We start from the raw sequence: 18861 nt of genomic DNA, 5'->3' as shown, positions 1-18861 counted from the left end.
AATGTTTGGTTACACATTTGATGCTATGCTTTCTATAGAAACTAATATACTTGATTACAGAAAGAGTATAGGAATGAGAGATACTAGTATCTCTATCTATCTATGTCTCTATCTATGTCTCTATGTCTATCTATCTATCTATCTATCTATCTATCTATCTACCTATCTATCTATCTAGATTTTTCCAGTCAGGGTTTCTCTGTGTAACTTTGGAGCCTGTTCTGGAACTCACTGAGTAGATCAGACTGGCCTCAAACTCACAGAGATCCGCCTGCCTCTGCCTCCGAGTACTAGGATTAAAGGCGTGCGTCACACCACCCAGCATGTGTTTAACTCTTTATCTGATCAAGAACTAATTGTTTTATGTATTCCGTTGGCAGCATGGTTTAGGAGATTAGGAATGACCAGCTGCCACTCCCCCATTGTACTGGTGCGCTTTTATTTGTATCATCCATTCCAAAGTACGTCTGCATCCTTGCTACACTTTGTTGTGAGTGAATATTTGGGGGCTGGGACCATAGCCTCGGCAACAGAGCACTTGTCTAGCTTGTGTGAGGCCCCGAGTTCAGTGCAGAGGAAGAAAGGGATGAAGGACCAATAATTATACCATACTTTTACCATAGTCTGGGGCAGTAGTTCTCACGCTACCTAGCAGTGTGGGCCTTTAATGTTGTGGTGACCCCAATCATAAAATTATTTTGTTCCTACTTCAGAAATATAATTTTGCTACTTCTGTGAGTGATAAATATCAGCTATGCAGGATATCGCAACCCACAGGTCTAGGGAGTTGAACATTTTTCTATTCTATATCATCCTCTCATTTTATGTCTATGAGTGTTGTGTCTGCATGCACGTGTGCGCGCCATGTGCATCTGTACCTGTGGAAGCCAGAGTACGGCATCCAGTCCTTGGACCTGGACTTCCAGATGGTTGGCTTCCATCAGGCAGGTTCTGGGATTCAAACGGTGGTCCTCTGCAGGAGCAACAAGTGCTCTTAACCACTGCGCCACCTCCCCAGCCCCCAGCCAAGGGAGAATTAAATATTTTGTAGCAAAAATAATGTGATCAATTACAAGTCTCTCAGAAACTATAATTATTTTTTTTAATTTTGAATTTATTTATTCCAACCTATGAATAAAATAGGCGGCTCCCATAATTCTAATTTAAATTACTTTTCCCTGATAACATTGAGAAATCTTGAAACATCTCTTCGTGCCCTTCCTGGTTTGCTCGCTTCGTCTGTGTCTGTGCTCCTTTTCTCTTCTGCATTGTTCTGGAGTGAACGGTATCGTGAAGTATTTTGTCTGTGTCTGTGCTCCTTTTCTCTTCTGCATTGTTCTGGAGTGAACGGTATCGTGAAGTATTTTGTCTGTGTCTGTGCTCCTTTTCTCTTCTGCATTGTTCTGGAGTGAACGGTATCAGTGAAGTATTTTGTCTGTGTCTGTGCTCCTTTTCTCTTCTGCATTGTTCTGGAGTAAACGGTATCGTGAAGTATTTTGTCTGTGTCTGTGCTCCTTTCCTCCTCTGCATTGTTCTGGAGTGAACGGTATCGTGAAGTATTTTGGAAGGTGTGCACCTGTGTGTGTACACACTACTGACATGCTACAGTGTAGGCTGAGCTTGTATGGTAACTGCATTTTAATTGAATTGTTGGTGCAGAGCAGTTGAAGTGGACTCAGTTCCAGGAATAGCAAGCTGGGGAGTGACCTCTGACCTACAGGAACTTACTGCAGCAGAGCTGCGGGTAGCAGTACTTGGACTGGGTGAGTGTGACTCCTGAGCTTCTCACAGATCTCATTCAGATAGTCAAGGGTCTTCTCACATGTGAAGGAAAGAAGAACGGTACTTGATGTTAGAATGTATAGATGTGAGTGATGGCTGAGGTTTGCAGAGGTGAAGTCAAGAGATGTGGAGGTGCTTCATGACTGGGTTGTATTGAGTTCAGAGAATTTACAGTCTGTATATTGGACAGTGTGACTTAAAATTTGCATATTTAGGATATGTTGTTGATTTTCGGAAATTAAAAGTTATGCTATAAATAATTAATATTTTCTTTCATTCTGAATATTTCCATATCAAGAGTTTTTAGAGTTCTTGAGAACCACTGACATTTAGCTTACAGCTAGTGCTGTGTTTATGCTTTCTATGCTGTGTCGCTTCTGCACACTGTCCCGCCTGGGGCAGGCTGTCGTCTGAAGTGCTGGCCACACTCTGGTTAGCTGCCTGCTTTAGTGGTGCCCTGAGAGCCCCCCTCTCTACTTCACTGTAAGCCTTCACTCTGTCTTTGAAATCTGTGTATTTCTGTCATCTTTGGCTAAACCCCAGAGTATAGTGTGCAGCAGCTCTCCTTACCCACCTGTCACCTGCCACCTGTCCCTTCCCTTCTACTGCCCCTCCAGCGCAGCTTCTCTCCTCCGCTGTCCTCATTATTGTAGGAAGGATTTTATATTTGTTTATTTCACTTTACTTATGTATTATTATTATTATGGCCTATTTGGGAAAAGGTCATATTAGAGTCTTGGTTGGCCTGGTACTTGCCATGTAGTCTTGAATGGCCTCAAATTTAGGGCAAGCCTCACTGGGCCCTCTGAGCACTGAGGGTCTGGGTGCGAGCCAGCAGACCTGGCCTTCATCTCTAGGTCTTTAGAGTGCGGACACGACAGTGGTTCTCTCCCTCTCTGGTGGCATTTTATGCTCCTCCTATTCCTGTAGGATGCAGCAGTGGAAAGCAAGGCAAGGGAGGCACAGGCCAGTAGTTATTAAATGGATAAATGTGTGGTAGTCATAATGATGCTATTCAAACTTGACAGCTTAGGAAGACACACATCTATTACCCCAGGTCCTGTGGGCTGAGCTTGCAGGACAGGGTTAGCTGAGTGCTTCTGGCTTCAGATGTCTCAAGAGATTATCTAAAGTTGTGACCTGGGTGGAAACTCCTGTTTTGGATGGCTCATACCCGTGGATGTTGACTCAGGAAGCCTGTTGTCTGCTCACGTGGACCCTCCTTATTGTTGGTTATGTGCCTGCCCAGCATGGAAGCTGGCTTCCTCCAGAGCAAATGGTGGATGCCAGCCAGCCAGGGGAAGCTGCTTTTCCTGAGCTATCCACACATCATCACGTCTGCTGCATTCTGTCCCTAGACGCGTGTCCCTAGGTGTGAGCCACAAGTAAGGAAAGGGTAATTAGACTCTGAAGGAGTGTAAAGGAGTCGGTTCATGTGCTTTATAGCCAACGCAGAAGAGACAGCAATTTATACTTTTGTTTTGGGACCTTACCACAATGGATCATTTTCTTGATATTAAAAACAATTGGTCCAGGTAGAAATTGTTTTAGACATTTTAAAGAATGATTTTATTAAAATATTTTGCTTGATTTTGGAATGCACTGATGCACTTTTCAGAGAAAGAAGTATAGTCTTTGAGCTTTGTGGCATAGAAAAGCTAATAATTAACAAAATTAAAACCCTTTAAACCTTAATTTCTTTCACATTCAGAAAATTTTGGTTCTTTTTTTGTATGTCAGGCATTTTATTAGGCACTAAGTGTTGGTGCCGAGACAGGCCTGCTCTGTTTCCTCGGAACTCATGATCTGGCGGGGAGATAGACTAGTGCATAGGTATTTACCAATATTAATGAGTGCATTCTGTAGAAACACCAAGGAAGATGGGGTGGCAGAAGACTGTGGGGAGAGCCGCACCTGCCCTGTCAGAAACACCATCGGTCGAGGGGACCGCGAAGCTGAGAATGGAGCGCTCTGTGTGCCAGGAAGGCCCTGTGGTGTGAACAGTTGGTATGTGAGGCGTTGACAGGATCCTGGGAGATGTCCAGCCAGAAAGGGGAATGCAGTGGAGAGGGAGGAAGGGATCAGACTGAGTCATGATAACGAGTGTGGAACTTATTTCATGCTCTGCAAGCTATCCGCAGGTTTAAATGTACCAGTTAGAGTTTCTCTTTAACCAGAGGAACCTTGCTGCAAAAGCAAGAAATGACAGGCAGGAGAAGAGTTGGAAAACAGGAAAGAGGCCATCGTGGTCCAAAGAGAAGATGACTTGGCAGTGTCAGAAAAGGAAAAAGATGAAGCTGAGATGGACTTGGTAGAGCTGATGAGACTTAAGGAGACGTGGAGACAAGAAGGTGATTCCTAGGTTTATGGCTAGGGCGGACGGACAAATGCTGCTCCTCTGAGACTGGGTGTTGTGAGAGGGAAATCGTGAGTGTATTTGAGCACTGATTATGTGCAGTCTGCTATCATCTATAGAGAGCTCACTCGGTCCTGGAATTCAGGGGTTTGGGAAGAGATAAGGACAGTTAAGGTTCTGGAGTGGCCACTTACTTCATGAACAGGGAGAAAGGGGCAGCATGAAGGCTTGCTTTGTTCATGCATACACATAAAGAGAATGTGTAAGCTTGTCTTTCTGTTGCTCTGATAGGATAACCCCACAAAAGCAGCTTTAGGGGGAGGGTGTGAACTAGAATTTGAGGGGCTAGTACATTACTACAGGGAAACCCAGTGACAGGGCCTTGAGGCAGGTGATCATTTCACTTTGGGGAAGTGACCCTCCAGAGCCAGAGCGCAATGCATTTTAATGCAGGTGAGCTAGTGCTTGGCTCATTTTCTGTACATGCACACACCAGAATCTTCTTCCTAGGGAATAGTGCCACCCAAAGTTTCCCCACCTCAATTACACAACACCCCCACCCCCCAACACTGCTTGCAGGTCTACTTCATCTAGACCCCTGCTGAAACGCCCCAGGTGATTCTAGCCAGTGCCAAGTTGACACTTAAAACTGTATCACAACATGATGTGTATTTCTTTCTTTAAAAATCTTGTTAATTCCATCCATCACCAGATGAAGGTTCTATGGTGATATGCAAGATATTCATCAGTATTGCTATAGGATAGGGTCATTTCAGGTTCCCTATCCTCAGCTGCCCAAGGAACTAACTGGGGACATCGCCTTGGGCTCCTGGGAGCCACTCTAGGTTCAAGTCTCTTGCCAACCCTAAGGTGGCTCCCTTAACTAAGAATTGTGCTTCCGTCCTCCCCTATCCAACCTTCCTTTATCCCAATCATCCTGTTTCCCCAAGTTCCCCCCATCCTCCCCTTCTCACTTTTCTCTCCCCATCTCCCCTTACCCCCATCCCACCCCACCCCCAAGATCCCAATTTTCTCCCCGGCAATTTTGTCTACTTCCCATAGCCAAGAGGATAACTCTAAGTTTTTCCTTGGGTTCACCTTCTTCTTTAGCTTCTTTAGGTTCACCTGTAGACTCCGTGACCCTTATTTATTGCTGGATAGAGACAGAGGCCCACACTGGAGCACTGGACTGAGCTCCCAAGGTCCCAATGAGGAGCAGAAGGAGGGAGAAGATGAGCAAGGAAGTCAGGACCAGGAGGGGCGCACCCACCCACTGAGACAGTGGGGCTGATCTATTGGGAGCTCACCAAGGCCAGCTGGACTGTGACTAAAAGCATGGGATAAAACCGGACTCTCTAAACATGGCGAGCAATGAGGGCTGATGAGAAGCCAAGGACAATGGCACGGGTTTTGATCCTACTTCATGTTCTGGCTTTGTGGGAGCCTAGCCAGTTTGGATGTTCACCTTCCTAGACATGGACGGGGGGGCGGGCGGACCTTGGACTTTCCACAGGGCAGGGAACCCTGACTGCTCTTTGTACTGGAGAGGGAGGGGGAGAAGAGTGGGGGGAGGGGAAGAAGGGTGGGAGGTGGGGGAGGGAAATGGGAGGCTGGGAGGAGGCTGAAACTTTTTTTTTCTTTTTCTCAATAAAATAAAAAAAACAACAACAACAACAAAAAATGTTGTTAATTATCTAGTACATAAGAGAGATAATGTTCCCACTGACTTTCTGTTGATGGAGCAGGTAGCAAAGCCACTACCTTGTTGTATGACAACAGTCTGTTCATAACAAACATAATTCTTTAATTTTCCCACTCTTTGCTCTCATTTTGTTGATGTGCCTGGATCAGATGTCTCTTCAATACTCATTGTCTCTCTAGTTTCGTGTGCTTTGCATTTGTTGTTTGTTTTCTGAGACAAGGTCTTACTCTGTAACCTTGGCTGGCTCAGACTCACAGAGATCTCTCTCTGCCTGCCGAGTGCTGGGATTAAAGGTGTGTGCTACCGAGGCTGGCCCTCACGTATGGTTTTCGATAGAGGGTATGGGCATGGGTTTTGTATATGAAATGTAGGAAACTGTTCCTGAAATATCCATGTGTAATTTTTCTCATGCTTTTATCTGCCTGTAGTAATTTCGATGCAGCAATCTTCAAGGCTATTACTTAAATAGCAAAAGTTTTTTTTTTTTTTTTTTTTTTTTTTTTGGTTTTTCGAGACAGGGTTTCTCTGTGGTTTTGGAGCCTGTCCTGGAACTAGCTCTTGTAGACCAGGCTGGTCTCGAACTCACAGAGATCTGCCTGCCTCTGCCTCCCGAGTGCTGGGATTAAAGGCGTGCACCACCACCGCCCGGCAATAGCAAAAGTCTTAAAGGCTTCTTTTGATATATTATTGAAGCTTGATAAGTAGGACAGATTGAAACATCTTCAGATTAGTTTTACATCTATGTGTTGAGCTTTTAATGATTATTAATGTGTAACTCAGTTTCATATTATGTGTCCTGTGTCACATGTCGAGTTGGACAGTTCTGCATAGATAAGTGCTTGATGGGTTTCTAGTTGTCTTTGTGTTTCTTTCCCACCACCCCTCATGTCTGTTTCTTTCATCTTAAGTAGAAGCAGTCAATTCCAACTGCCCTCAGTGTAGAAGGAGCCCCACAGTAGACTGCCTTTTCTTCTTTCTAGTCCTGGTCCACAGCCTGGAACCCTTTGCTTTCTGTTAACAGCTCTTGTCTCTGACAGTGACGAGCAAAGCCTCATCTCTGTCTCCACTATTCTAGAATAAAGTAGGAAGCCCAGCTTGGTGAAACCCGGCTTACATCATTTCACAGAGATGTGTGTGCCGCTACTGCCTGGTCTCTATGATTAACTAGTGGCTTTTGCCGCACTCTGGTCTCCAGGCAAATTTTGTCAGGATTCTGTAAACAGGAAGGAAGTGCATGTAGATAGGTTCTGTAAACAGGAAGTGTCTGCAGACGGGTTCTGTAAACAGGAAGGAAGTGTCTGCAGACGGGTTCTGTAAACAGGAAGGAAGTGTCTGCAGACGGGTTCTGTAAACAGGAAGGAAGTGTCTACAGACGGGTTCTGTAAACAGGAAGGAAGTGTCTGCAGACGGGTTCTGTAAACAGGAAGTGTCTGCAGACGGGTTCTGTAAACAGGAAGGAAGTGTCTGCAGACGGGTTCTGTAAACAGGAAGGAAGTGTCTGCAGACGGGTTCTGTAAACAGGAAGGAAGTGTCTGCAGACGGGTTCTGTAAACAGGAAGGAAGTGTCTACAGACGGGTTCTGTAAACAGGAAGGAAGTGTCTGTAGACGGGTTCTGTAAACAGGAAGTGTCTGCAGACGGGTTCTTTTTATTTTTTTTTAAAGATTATTTATTTATTACATATACAGTATTCTGCCTGCATGTGTCCCTGCACCCCAGAAGAGGGCACCAGATCTCATTACAGATGGCTGTGAGCCACCATGTGGTTGCCGGGAATTGAACTCAGAACCTCTGGAAGAAGAGTCAGTGCTCTTAACCGCTGAGCCATCTCTCCAGCCCCCTGCAGACGGGTTCTGTAAACAGGAAGGAAGTGTCTACAGACGGGTTCTGTAAACAGGAAGGAAGTGTCTGCAGACGGGTTCTGTAAACAGGAAGGAAGTGTCTACAGACGGGTTCTGTAAACAGGAAGGAAGTGTCTGCAGACGGGTTCTGTAAACAGGAAGGAAGTACCTGTTCTGACTAGTTTGCTTTTATGGAGCTCATTGTTTTCATGATTTTCAAAACTTATTTCATTGGATTTATAAAATACATAGTAATTTATAAGTTCGTTTTAGTGTGTGTATATGTGTAGTGTGTAAGAGGTTTGCATGTAAGTGGTGCATATGTGTGTGAGTGTATATGTGTGTACGTATTTGGAGACCAGAGGCTATGCTGAGAGTCTTCCTTGATCATTCTTCAGTTTCTTCCTCGAATCTAGGGCTTACTCGCTCTAGGTGGCTAACCGGCCCTGGGATCTCTGCTTCCCAAAGTGCTGGGATGATGGGTGGCCCATCATACCCTCCTCACCCTTTTGGTGCATGCTGGGGATCTGGAATCTGGTTCTCAGGCTTGTAGAACAATTGCCTGACTGAAGGAGCACCCCTTACCCATGTTGCTTTTATTAGCGCGTCCCGGTAATGGGTAATGGGAAAGAGCTGTGACGGGTGGGCTTGCAGGTGAGCTTGCTGGTGAGCCTGCACCTGTGGCAATCACTGCAACCCCTGTTGTGAACGATGCCTCGTGTTTACAGCTGGTCTTTGAGTAGAAGGAAGGTACTGGAGATAACATGGATCACAGCATTTATGTAATGTGTCATGACATGCCACATTCAGACTTCATATTCACCCCAGATACCAACCTAGCAAACTGTGCAAAAAAGCCAAAAATAAAAGTTAGCATAATTATTGATTTAATGTACTGTAGTGAACCAAGTTTGTAGAGACTCAGGCTATACTTTCTATTCTGATCGTCATGGGCCTCAGGTTCTTTGTCCACAGCTTAGAGTTCATTTCTTGAGCTATCTGCTATGGTACAGGTATGGAAGCTTCTGGGCATTGGTGACTGCAGGAGGTGACTAGGCAGAGCCCTCACAGGAGTCCTTGCAGCTTACCCTTCCCTCGACCTCCTTGTCCGTGCGAGGCCACTGTCCCTCTCAGAGGGTGTGGTCACACACCATCCCGACAGTGGAGGCAGCCCTCCTCGTCACTTAGAGCCACTCTGCAGCCGAAACATGGAAACAGCCTGAATGTTTGTTTCAGTTCCAGGGCCCAGATGTTTTCAGGGTGGAAGCCACAACTGGAATGCCTGTCTGTTCCTAGCAGTAGCTCATCTGGGTGATGACGTCTTTCACACAAGGTCCTGGTGGTGACTGCAGTGTTAAGTCTTACTGTTGGAAGGTTGCTGTTTGTGTCGGGTGTGTTGCCCTTGGTTGTGATTACATTTGACGTGAGCAGCAGTTTGGGGTTACAAGAGAAAGGCCAGATGTCTTAGGGGGACAACTGATTATGCTGGAGTTGATGCAAGAAGCTAAGGATGTCTATCTGGCTTGAGTCATTGTTATTTCTTTCCTTGTGTCTCAGGACTGTGATGGCATCAGAGCGGGGAAACGGCAACTCTAGGATCCTGCTCCTGCTTGTCTTGGGGTCAGGGGCTGTAGTCTTGGGTGCGAAGCTACTGCTGATAGACTTTTGTTTGTAACTTTGAAATGCAAGTTTTTTCCTGGTTCCTGTTGGCTTGGGGTAGATGATTGGCGCCTTGTCCTGACAGTTTAATGTAATTAATTTTTGAACATTGAATAAAAATCATAGGCAATTTTCCTAGATTGTATTGACAGATTGAAATGAAGTTATTCCCAAGCTAACACTACCCAGTATAACTCTCTTAATCACTGAAATGCCCTACCTGATCTCATCTAATGGGTTGTCACTAGCTGACTTCACAGGTGACTCATGAAACCAAGAAGCAGACTTCTTACTTAACGTATTGGAATTAATGTGAGCTTAAGCCACACATAGCTGGTGGCTGCCATATTGGACAATACAGACTTAACTCCTCCCAAGTCCTGGGGGTTACAATCCCTATAAACAGGCCTGTGTGTGGATTTGCCTTAGAATTTCATTCGTTCACCTCACTTTTGATCATGGACCTTACTGTTTAAGAATCTTGTCACAGAACTATGTTTGGTGCTGTGTATGTAACTCTTTGGAATTCAGGATTTAGTGGTGTTTCCGGTGTTCTATTCTGCCTCTTCTGGAAAGCCGTGTCCAGGGTGGGTTCTGCTCACTCAGGCTGTTGTGTTTGTTAAGATAATCTGAGAAGACAGAGACTGCCACAGTGAATCTTTTATGTCGTGGTGTCTCCTGCTAGGAACACTCTGAAGATCAAGCCAGCGTTTGCTCGAATATTTGAAAAGTGCACTTCCTGTTCTTGAATATTACTTAGTAATAAGATCAGATCTTTAGGAGTGATCGTTATAAAATCTGATACTTTATCTCTGTGGCAATGGTCCTCAGCCCTGGCACCCGTGAGAGGCTATGAAGGAAACCCTCATGCCCACCCACCGCTCTAGGCCTCCACTCCTGACGGGCAGTAAAGGGTGTGCAGAGCACAGTGTCTAGCTGCTCTTAGGACTGGAGGAATCCATAGGCCTGAGGCAGTGAGCAGATGTGGCTTTCTCTCCGGAGGAATATAACCTGAATTAGGAACTAATTCAGAATCTCCCTCCCCTTTCTAGTCGGAGCCCAGATTTCAAGTTCCGAGTAAAGTGCCAGCCATCGGGGATGGGCCCCATTGTGCTCACACACCCAGAGCGAGCTGTCCAAGGAACGTTCTAAAGGTCAGTGCCTGGAAGATAAATTAGTGGGCTTCTCATTAATCTTTACTAACACTGAACTTATTAGTGAATTGTGATGATGGATTGCTTCTGAGTAGAAATGGCTTTTTAAATTTTGATTAATCTATCTTTATACATTTGATGATTAAAATATCTTAGGAACTATAAAATGTCTTAAGAATTACATTTGAATGGGCTGTTTAAAAGCAGATGTACAATGCATGTTCACCTATATGCTTATAGATGTATAAGTCGTATGCAAGGATATTCAAGAAATTGTGATAATGGCTGTAAGGAGGGGACATGAAGCTTGCGGGGATTTCCTTCCACTGTATATTTTTGTATTGGTGCTGTGTTTTAGAACCTATGGTTATGCTAAATTCCAAAACAAAACAGACAAAACCGATGCCTCAAAACTTTCTCGGATTTTTAGCAGTAGTTTTACAATTTTTCTTACTAGGAAGATATAAAACAACCCTGCTGTAAGTGGAGTTGAAGGCCTCTGCAGATTTGGTTTGGATGTGCGATTTAGGGGCACCCTTCACCTTTCGTTTTCTGAATTCAAGACTTAGGTTTACTTTCCATTGCATCTTCTTATGCTCTATTTAACTCACCAGGGTCAGATCTATCCCGTTTGATCTGTAACACCAATTCTTAGAGTGGGCTCTTTCTCTGGTTCAGTTTCTGGTACTAGCACTTTTGCAGCCACACAGGGGGACGGCCCAGTCCTCTGCATCTTGTCCTTTGACCTTGAAAGACAGCCAGTTCCCAGGTGTTGATCACTTGTCTTACCTCTACCCCACCCTTGTCAGCAAAACAGCATTAAATTCATCCACCCAACCCCACACACTATGTTTAGAAATTATTGTTAGCTCATACATAAACCTTTAATGATCTGTTTGTGCCTACCTTTCTTATGCAGGGCTCACCTCTATCATCCCCTCTGGGTCACCCTGTGTGCTAACTGTGCCCAATAGTTAGAGGACCTAGCATCGTGTCTTGTGCTTTTTCCTTTGATGCATAGTCTGTTTGCTAGAAATAAGATCCGTCCCACTCAATGGTCTTTAGTTAAGCTTCCAAGGTCTGATTCGGATGTCACCTCTGATGACTCCAGCTTGTGTCATGTTGACACACAAAACCACCCAGTGCTTTAGGAGTCAAAGTTTTTCTTATTTTTATCATGGTGCCAGGTTTCAGAGATCCCCGAGGCTCTGATGGTCTCTATGCAATACTGAGATGATGCTCAATTCAGTGACCTGCTAAAGCCTGTCTGGCTTCAAACTTCCTCAAACCATAATCCCCAACCTCAGCCTTCTGAGTGATGGAGTCATAGGAAGTCTGTATAGGATTATTTTGGCTATCTTGGGTTTTTTGTTTTTCCATATGAAGTTGAATATTGTTCTTTCGAGGCCTATAAAGAATTGTATTGGGATTTTGATGGGATTGCATTGAATCTGTAGATTGCTTTTGATAAGATTGCTATTTTTACTATGTTGATCCTACCTATCCAAGAGAATGGGAGATCTTTCCATTTTCTCTTCAATCCATATCCTCTTCAATTTCTTTCTTCAAAGACTTAAAGATTTTGTCTGTAGGTCTTTCACTTGTTTGATTAGAGGTACCCCAAGATATTGTATGTTGTTTGTGGCTATTGTGAAGGGTGATGTTTCTCTGATTTCTTTCTCAGCCCATTTATCATCTGTATATAGGAAGACTACTGATTAATCTTGCTTGTATCCTGCCACATTACTGAAGGTGTTTATCAACTGCAGGAGTTCCCTTATGTAAACTATTATCATCCACAAATAATGAGAGTTTGACTTCTTCCAGTTGTATCCCCTTAATCTTCTTTTGTTGTCTTACTGCTCTAGCTAGGACTTTGAGTACTATATTGAATAGATATGGAGAGAGTGGACAACCTTGTCTTGTTCCTGATTTAGTGGGGTCACTTTGAGTTTCTCTCCATTTAGTTTGATGTTGGCTGTCAGCTTGTTGTATTTTGCCTTTATTATGTTTAGGTATGTTTCTTGTATCCCTAATCTCTCGAAGATCTTTATCATGAAGAAGTATTGGATTTTGTTGTAGACTTTCTCAACAGCTAATGAGATGATCATGTGGGCTTTTTTCTTTCAGTTTGTTTATGTAGTGGACTATATTGATGGATTTTCATATGTTGAACCATCCCTGCATCACTGGGATGAAGCCTACTTGGTCATGGTGGATGATTTTTCTGATGTATTGTTGGATTCGGTTTACCAGTATTTTATTGAGTATTTTTGCACCAATGTTCATGAGGAAGATTGGTCAGTAATTCTCTTTCTTAGTTGCGTCTTTGTGTGATTTAGGTATCAGGGTAACTGTAGACTTGTAAAAAGAGTTCAGTAATGTTTTTTTCTGTTTCTATTATGTTGAACAATTTGTTGAGTATTGGTATTAGCTCTTCTTTCAAAATCTTATAGAATTCTGCACTAAAACCATCTGGTCCTGGGCTTCTTTTGATTAGGAGACTTTTGATGACTATTTCTATTTTCTTGGGGGTTATAAAACTGTTTAAATTGTTTATCTGGTCTTGATTTAATTTTGGTATGTGGTACTTACCCAGGAAATTGTCCATTTCCTTTAAATTTTCCAATTTAGTGGAGTATATAGGATTTTGAAGTTTGATGAATCTCTGGATTTCCTCAATGTCTGTTGTTATGTCTCCCCTTTCATTTCTGATTTTGTCAACATGGATATTCTCTCTCTGCCTTTGGTTAGTTTGGATAAAGGATTGTCTATCTTGTTTTTCTTTTTCAATGAACCAACTCTTTGTCTCATTGATTTTTTGTATTGTTTTCTTCGTTTCTATTTTATTGATTTCAGCCCTTATTTTGATTATTTCCAACCATCTACTCCTCCTGGATGAGTTTGCTTCCTTTTTTCCTAGGGCTTTCAGTTCTGTTAATTTGCTAGTGTAGGATTTCTGCAACTTCTTTATATAGGCAGATGGTGTTGTGAACTTTCCTCTTAGCACTGCTTTCATTGTGCCCCATAAGTTTGGGTATGCTGTGCTGCCATTTTCACTGAATTTTAGGAATTCTTTAATTTCCTTCTTTTTTTCTTCCTTGATCTAGTGATGATTCAGTTGAATGTTGTTTAGTTTCCATGAGTTTGTGGGTTTTCTGGAATTAGTGTTGTTGTTGAATTCTAAATTTAAGCTATGGTGATCTGATAAGATACAGGGGGTTATTCTATATATTTTTTTTTGTATCTGTTGAGATTTGTTTTGTTACCAAGTATGTAGTCATTTTTAGAGAGGGTTCCATTAGGTGTTGAGAAGAAGGTATATTCTTTTGTTTGGGTGGAATGTTCTATAGATGTCTGTTAATCCATTTGAATCATGACATCTGTTAGTTCTCTTATTTTTCTGTCAAATTTCTGTTTGGTAGGCCTGTCCAGTGGTGAGAGTGGGGCACTGAAGTCTCCCACTATTGGTGTGTGTGGTTTGATGTGTGATTTATGCTGTAGTAATGTTTCTTTTACAGATGTGGGTGCCCTAGTATTTGGGGCATAGATGTTCAGAATTAAGACTTCATCTTGTTGGATTTTTCATATGACAAATATGACATGTCCTTCTTCTCTTTTGATTATTTTTAGTCTGAAGTTTTTGTTAAATATTAGGATAACTACACCAACTTGTTTCTTAGGTCTATTATCTTTTCCCAACCCTCTACTCTTAGGTAATGTCTGTGTTTGAAGTTGAGGTGTGTTTCTTGTGTGTAGCAGAGGATGGAGTCTGTTTTCGTATCCATTCTGTTAGTTCGTGCCTTTTTATAGGCAAATTGAGTCCATTGATACTAAGGGATATAATTGACCAGTGATTGCTAGTTCCTGTTATTTTTGTCTTTGTTGTTGTTGATGATATTGTATATGTGTTTCCCTTCTATGGATTTGCTGGTTTAGGATTATCTATTGCTGTGTCTTTGTAGATGTAGCTAACTTCCTTGGTTTGGAGTTTTCCTTCTAGTACTTTTTGTTGGGCTGGATTCATTGGTAGGTATTGTTTAAATCTGGTTTTGTCGTGGAATGTCTTGTTTTGTCCGTCTCTGGTGATTGAAAGCTTTGCTGTGTATAGTAGTCTGGGTTGACATCCATGGTCTCTTAGTGTCTGCATAACTCCTGTCTAGGACCCTCTGAGTTTCATTGTTTCCGTTGAGAAGTTGGGTGTAATTCTAATAGGTCTGCCTTTATATGTTACTTGGCCTTTTTTCTTTTTAGCTCTTAGTATTCTTTCTTTATTCTGCATGTTTAGTGTTTTGACTGTCATGTGGCGGGGGCTTTTTTTGTTTTGTTTAGTCTATTTGTTGTTCTGTAAACTTCTTGTACTTTCATAGGTTGTACTTCTTGTACTTTTTTAGGTTAGGAAAGTTTTCTTCTATGATTTTGTTGAATATACTTTTTGTACTTCTGTTGCTATTATTCTTAGGTTTGTTCTTTTTCACAGTGTTCCATATTTCCTAAATATTTTGTGTTAAGAATTTGTTGAATTTAACATTTTCTTTGACGGATGAGTCTTACCTCTATCGTGTCTTCTATGCTTGAGATTCCCATCTCTTGTATTCTGTTGTTTATTCTTGTGTTTGTAGATCCCGATAGTTTACCAGATTTTTGATTTCCAGAATTCCCTCAGTCTATATTTTCTTTATTGCTTCTATTTTATTTATTAAGTCTTGAATCATTTTCTTCATCTGTTTGGTTGCTTTTTTTTTTTTAAAGGGGTTTGTTGATTTCCAAGTTTTTGTTTGTCTTTTCCTCTGTTTCTTTAAGGAAGTTTTTCATTCCTCTTTAAGGGCCTCAATCATCTTCATCAAGTTATTTTTACAGTCATTTTCTTCTGCTCCATCTGCGTTGGGATGTTCAGATCTTGCTGTTGTAGATCCACTCACTTCTGGAGGTGCTGTATTACTGTTTATGTTGTTGAGTGTATTCTTACACTGTTGTCTATCCATCTCTTCCTCCAGTTGATACAGGTGGAACCTGTGCTCAGGGCGTCTCCCTTTCTCCAACTGGTGTAGTTGGGGGCTGTGGCTCTGTTGATCACTCTTCTGTATGCAGGCCAGGCAGAGCCTCCAGTGATTGCTCCTCTATCTGCAGGGGGCCTGCAGCTCAAGTGGGCACTCTCCTATGTGCAGGGGCTTCTGTGTCTCCGTAGGTCATTGACGTGACTTGGGATCAGGTTCAGAGAATGGCACTGGAGGCTGGCTGGGGCACAGTACTCTCCCAGAGGAACTTCTTACTACAGTTTCTGGAAGCCACTAGTGCCACTCATGCTTCCGCTCCTCCCTGGAGGGGCCACCCAGCTGTGTCACCCCTGCTCACGCTTCTGCTTCTCACCCCCCCCCCCCATATTTCATTTTTTGTTGTAATAGGAGCGGCGGGGCTGCGTCCCCGACACCCGGCCGCCCACATGGCTAGCTTATGCCCCGAAATAATTACACAGAAACTGTATTCCTTTTCTTTTCTTTTTTTTTCTTTTTTTTTTTTTTGGTTTTTCGAGACAGGGTTTTTCTGTGGCTTTGGAGCCTGACCTGGAACTAGCTCTGTAGACCAGGCTGGTCTCGAACTCACAGAGATCCGCCTGCCTCTGCCTCCCGAGTGCTGGGATTAAAGGCATGCGCCACCATCGCCCGGCCAAAAACTGTATTCTTTTAAACACTGCCTGGCCCATTAGTTCCAGCCTCTTATTGGCTAGCTCTTACATATTGATCTAACCCATTTCTAATAATCTGCGTAGCCCACGAGGTGGCTTACCAGGGAAGATTTTAACCTGCGGCTGTGTCAGGTGGGAGAATCATGGTGACTCACTGACTCAGCTTCTTTCTCCCAAAATTCTCTTCTGTTTTCTCCACGTACCTAAGGGTTGGCCTATCAAATGGGCCTAGGCAGTGTCTTTATTAATAAGAAATCACTCCCACATCATTTCCCCTTTTTCTGTTTAAACAAAAAAGAAAGGCTTTAACTTTAACATAGTAAAATTACATATAACAAAACAGTTATCAAGTAAGAATTACAGTTACAATATTTATATCTACTTTATCTTTTATCATAACTAAGGAAAACTATAACTATCTATCCATTCTTTAACTCTATCAAAGACTCCAGAAGGATATAATATTACCTAAGCAAACAAAAAATCCAAAACTCTAGAAACGACAGAGACATCTCGCTGCCTGTACAGTCACCCAAAGTTCCTCTGTACCGTTGGGGCATCCATCTTTGGCCTTCAGGCCCATTGTATACAGCAGACATTTCCATGAAGCAGGAAATTTTAAAGACAGTTCAGTCACTCCCTGCTGTGTCCTGCAGAATGTCTCACAGACTCTCATGAACCAGGAACCCTGGAAGACCATCTCACCTTTAGGCAAGTTCAGCAGTTCTCTCTCTGTGGGTTCTCTGTGTCCAGTTTATGCAACAGTCCAGGCAAGAACAGTTTCTTGCCCAAATGGCTATCAAACTCCATAAGGAGCCTCTTCAATGCCCATCTTCCTCTTGAAGTAGCTGGGGTTGCCAGGAGCAGACATGTCTCATTGTCATGAAAAGCCCTAAGTTATTAAAATATTTTAAATGCCATATTTTGCAGTCTTTGAGAGATATGAAGAATGTCTATCTAACTGAAATATATCTCTATAGCTAGAAAAATCTAGCTAACATGACTACAAGCTTTACTATTATCGATGATTATCCATTAGCAACCTATATTTCCTATTATACATTATATTTTAAATGAACTACACAATCACAATACCTTAATATCAGAAATACATATACATATAACAAAATTGACCTTAAAATCCATACCAATGTAAATTATTCATATCTATATCATATCCCCCTTTAAATGTAAAAGAACATTTGTAAATAATATTTGGGAACATGGGTGTTGTAATAGGAGCAGCGGGGCTGCGTCCCCGGCACCCGGCCGCCCACATGGCTAGCTTATGCCCCGAAATAATTACACGAAAAATGTATTCTTTTAAACACTGCCTGGCCCATTAGTTCCAGCTTCTTATTGGCTAGCTCTTCCATATCGATCTAACCCATTTCTAATATCCCTGTAACACCATGAGGTGTCTTACCAAGAAAGATCTTAACCTGCGTCTGTATCCGGTAGGAGAATCATGGCGACTCCCTGACTCAGCTTCTTTCTCCCAGCATTCTGTTCTGTTTTCTCTACCTACCTAATTTTATGTCCTATTAAAGGGCCAAGGCAGTCTCTTTATTTAACCAATGAAATTAACAAGCCAGAAGACTTTCCCCCATCACATGGGCGCAGTTTTTTCTCTCCAAACTGCTTCCTACTGAATGGGGCCGCTGTTATTCAGGTCTTTTATGGGATAACCTGTCTGCTAGGTTCATCTCAGTCAGCAGGTGAGCAAAGTAATTTTTTGACGGTGATCACAGCAACCTTTCTGGAGGGTGAGGTCTATCATACCATATTGGAATAGAAGAAATGCACAGGGTCTCATCCTCTGTGAAAACAAAAGAAGACCCTTTTCAAAGCATCATATCCTTAGACCCAAATTCTGAAGTCATACCCTCATGATATACATTCTGGTTCCACTTGGCAGCCCATATAATAAAATGTCTCTCTGTAATTAGCTCCTTTACAGTCAAAAATTTTAAAGAAAACACAATGTACATAATCCAGACTCTCTGTGAATTTTCCATCCATCACGTTGGGTGCCACTCTGTTGTAATAGGAGCAGCAGGGCTTCGTCCCCAACACCTGGCCACCCCCATGGCTAGCTTATGTTCCGAAATAATTACACGGAAACTGTATTCTTTTAAACACTGCCTGGCCCATTAGTTCCAGCCTCTTATTGGCTAGCTCTTACATATTGATCTAACCCATTTCTAATAATCTGTGTAGCTTACCAGGGAAGATCTTAACCTGCGGCTGTGTCAGGTGGGAGAATCATGGCCACTCACTGATTCAGCTTCTTTCTCCCAAAATTCTGTTCTGTTTTCTCCACCTACCCAAGAGTTGGCCTATTAAATGGGCCTAGGCAGTTTCTTTATTAATAAGAAATCACTCCCACATCAATTTTTAAAGGTTATAGTCATTTCCAATGAATTTATAGTAGACTATTTACAATATATTCCCACAGTTTCATGCCAAACAAGACTTTGCTTGAGAAAAAGTGCAGAGATGTGTGTTGAACTGTGAACTGCAGATGTAGCTCCCATGCTAGTCAGTTCAAACAGGAACGTTCTTACTAGAGTATTAGTGGAGTATAGATTCTTACCAGAGTATTAGTGGAGTAAGATTCTTACTAGAGTATTAGTGGAGCACAGATTCTTGCTAGAGTATTAGTGGAGTATAGATTCTTAC

General features: G+C 42.5%; 1 protein-coding gene across 6 annotated transcripts in view; it reads left to right on the top strand.

Moving 5' to 3' along the window:
* The window catches only part of Wdfy3 (WD repeat and FYVE domain containing 3), a 248977-nt gene that overhangs the window by 50378 nt on the left and 179738 nt on the right, over positions 1-18861 (top strand). The window contains exon 1 of one of the 6 annotated variants that reach the window (XM_041642096.1): positions 10390-10493. The exons of the other annotated variants lie outside the window; for them this stretch is intronic. The gene's annotated coding sequence lies outside the window, so the exon portion shown is untranslated. Of the gene's footprint in view, positions 1-10389; positions 10494-18861 lie in introns of those variants that run through there. 6 annotated transcript variants of the gene reach the window in all.

The sequence above is a fragment of the Microtus oregoni genome, unplaced genomic scaffold, assembly GCF_018167655.1.
Source record: "Microtus oregoni isolate MIOR12 unplaced genomic scaffold, Mior012 000072F_ref0000427, whole genome shotgun sequence".
In the NCBI taxonomy this organism is placed as follows: Eukaryota; Metazoa; Chordata; class Mammalia; order Rodentia; family Cricetidae; genus Microtus; species Microtus oregoni.
The sequence above is the reverse complement of the archived record's forward strand: the minus strand, read 5'-3'. Positions and strand labels throughout refer to the sequence as shown.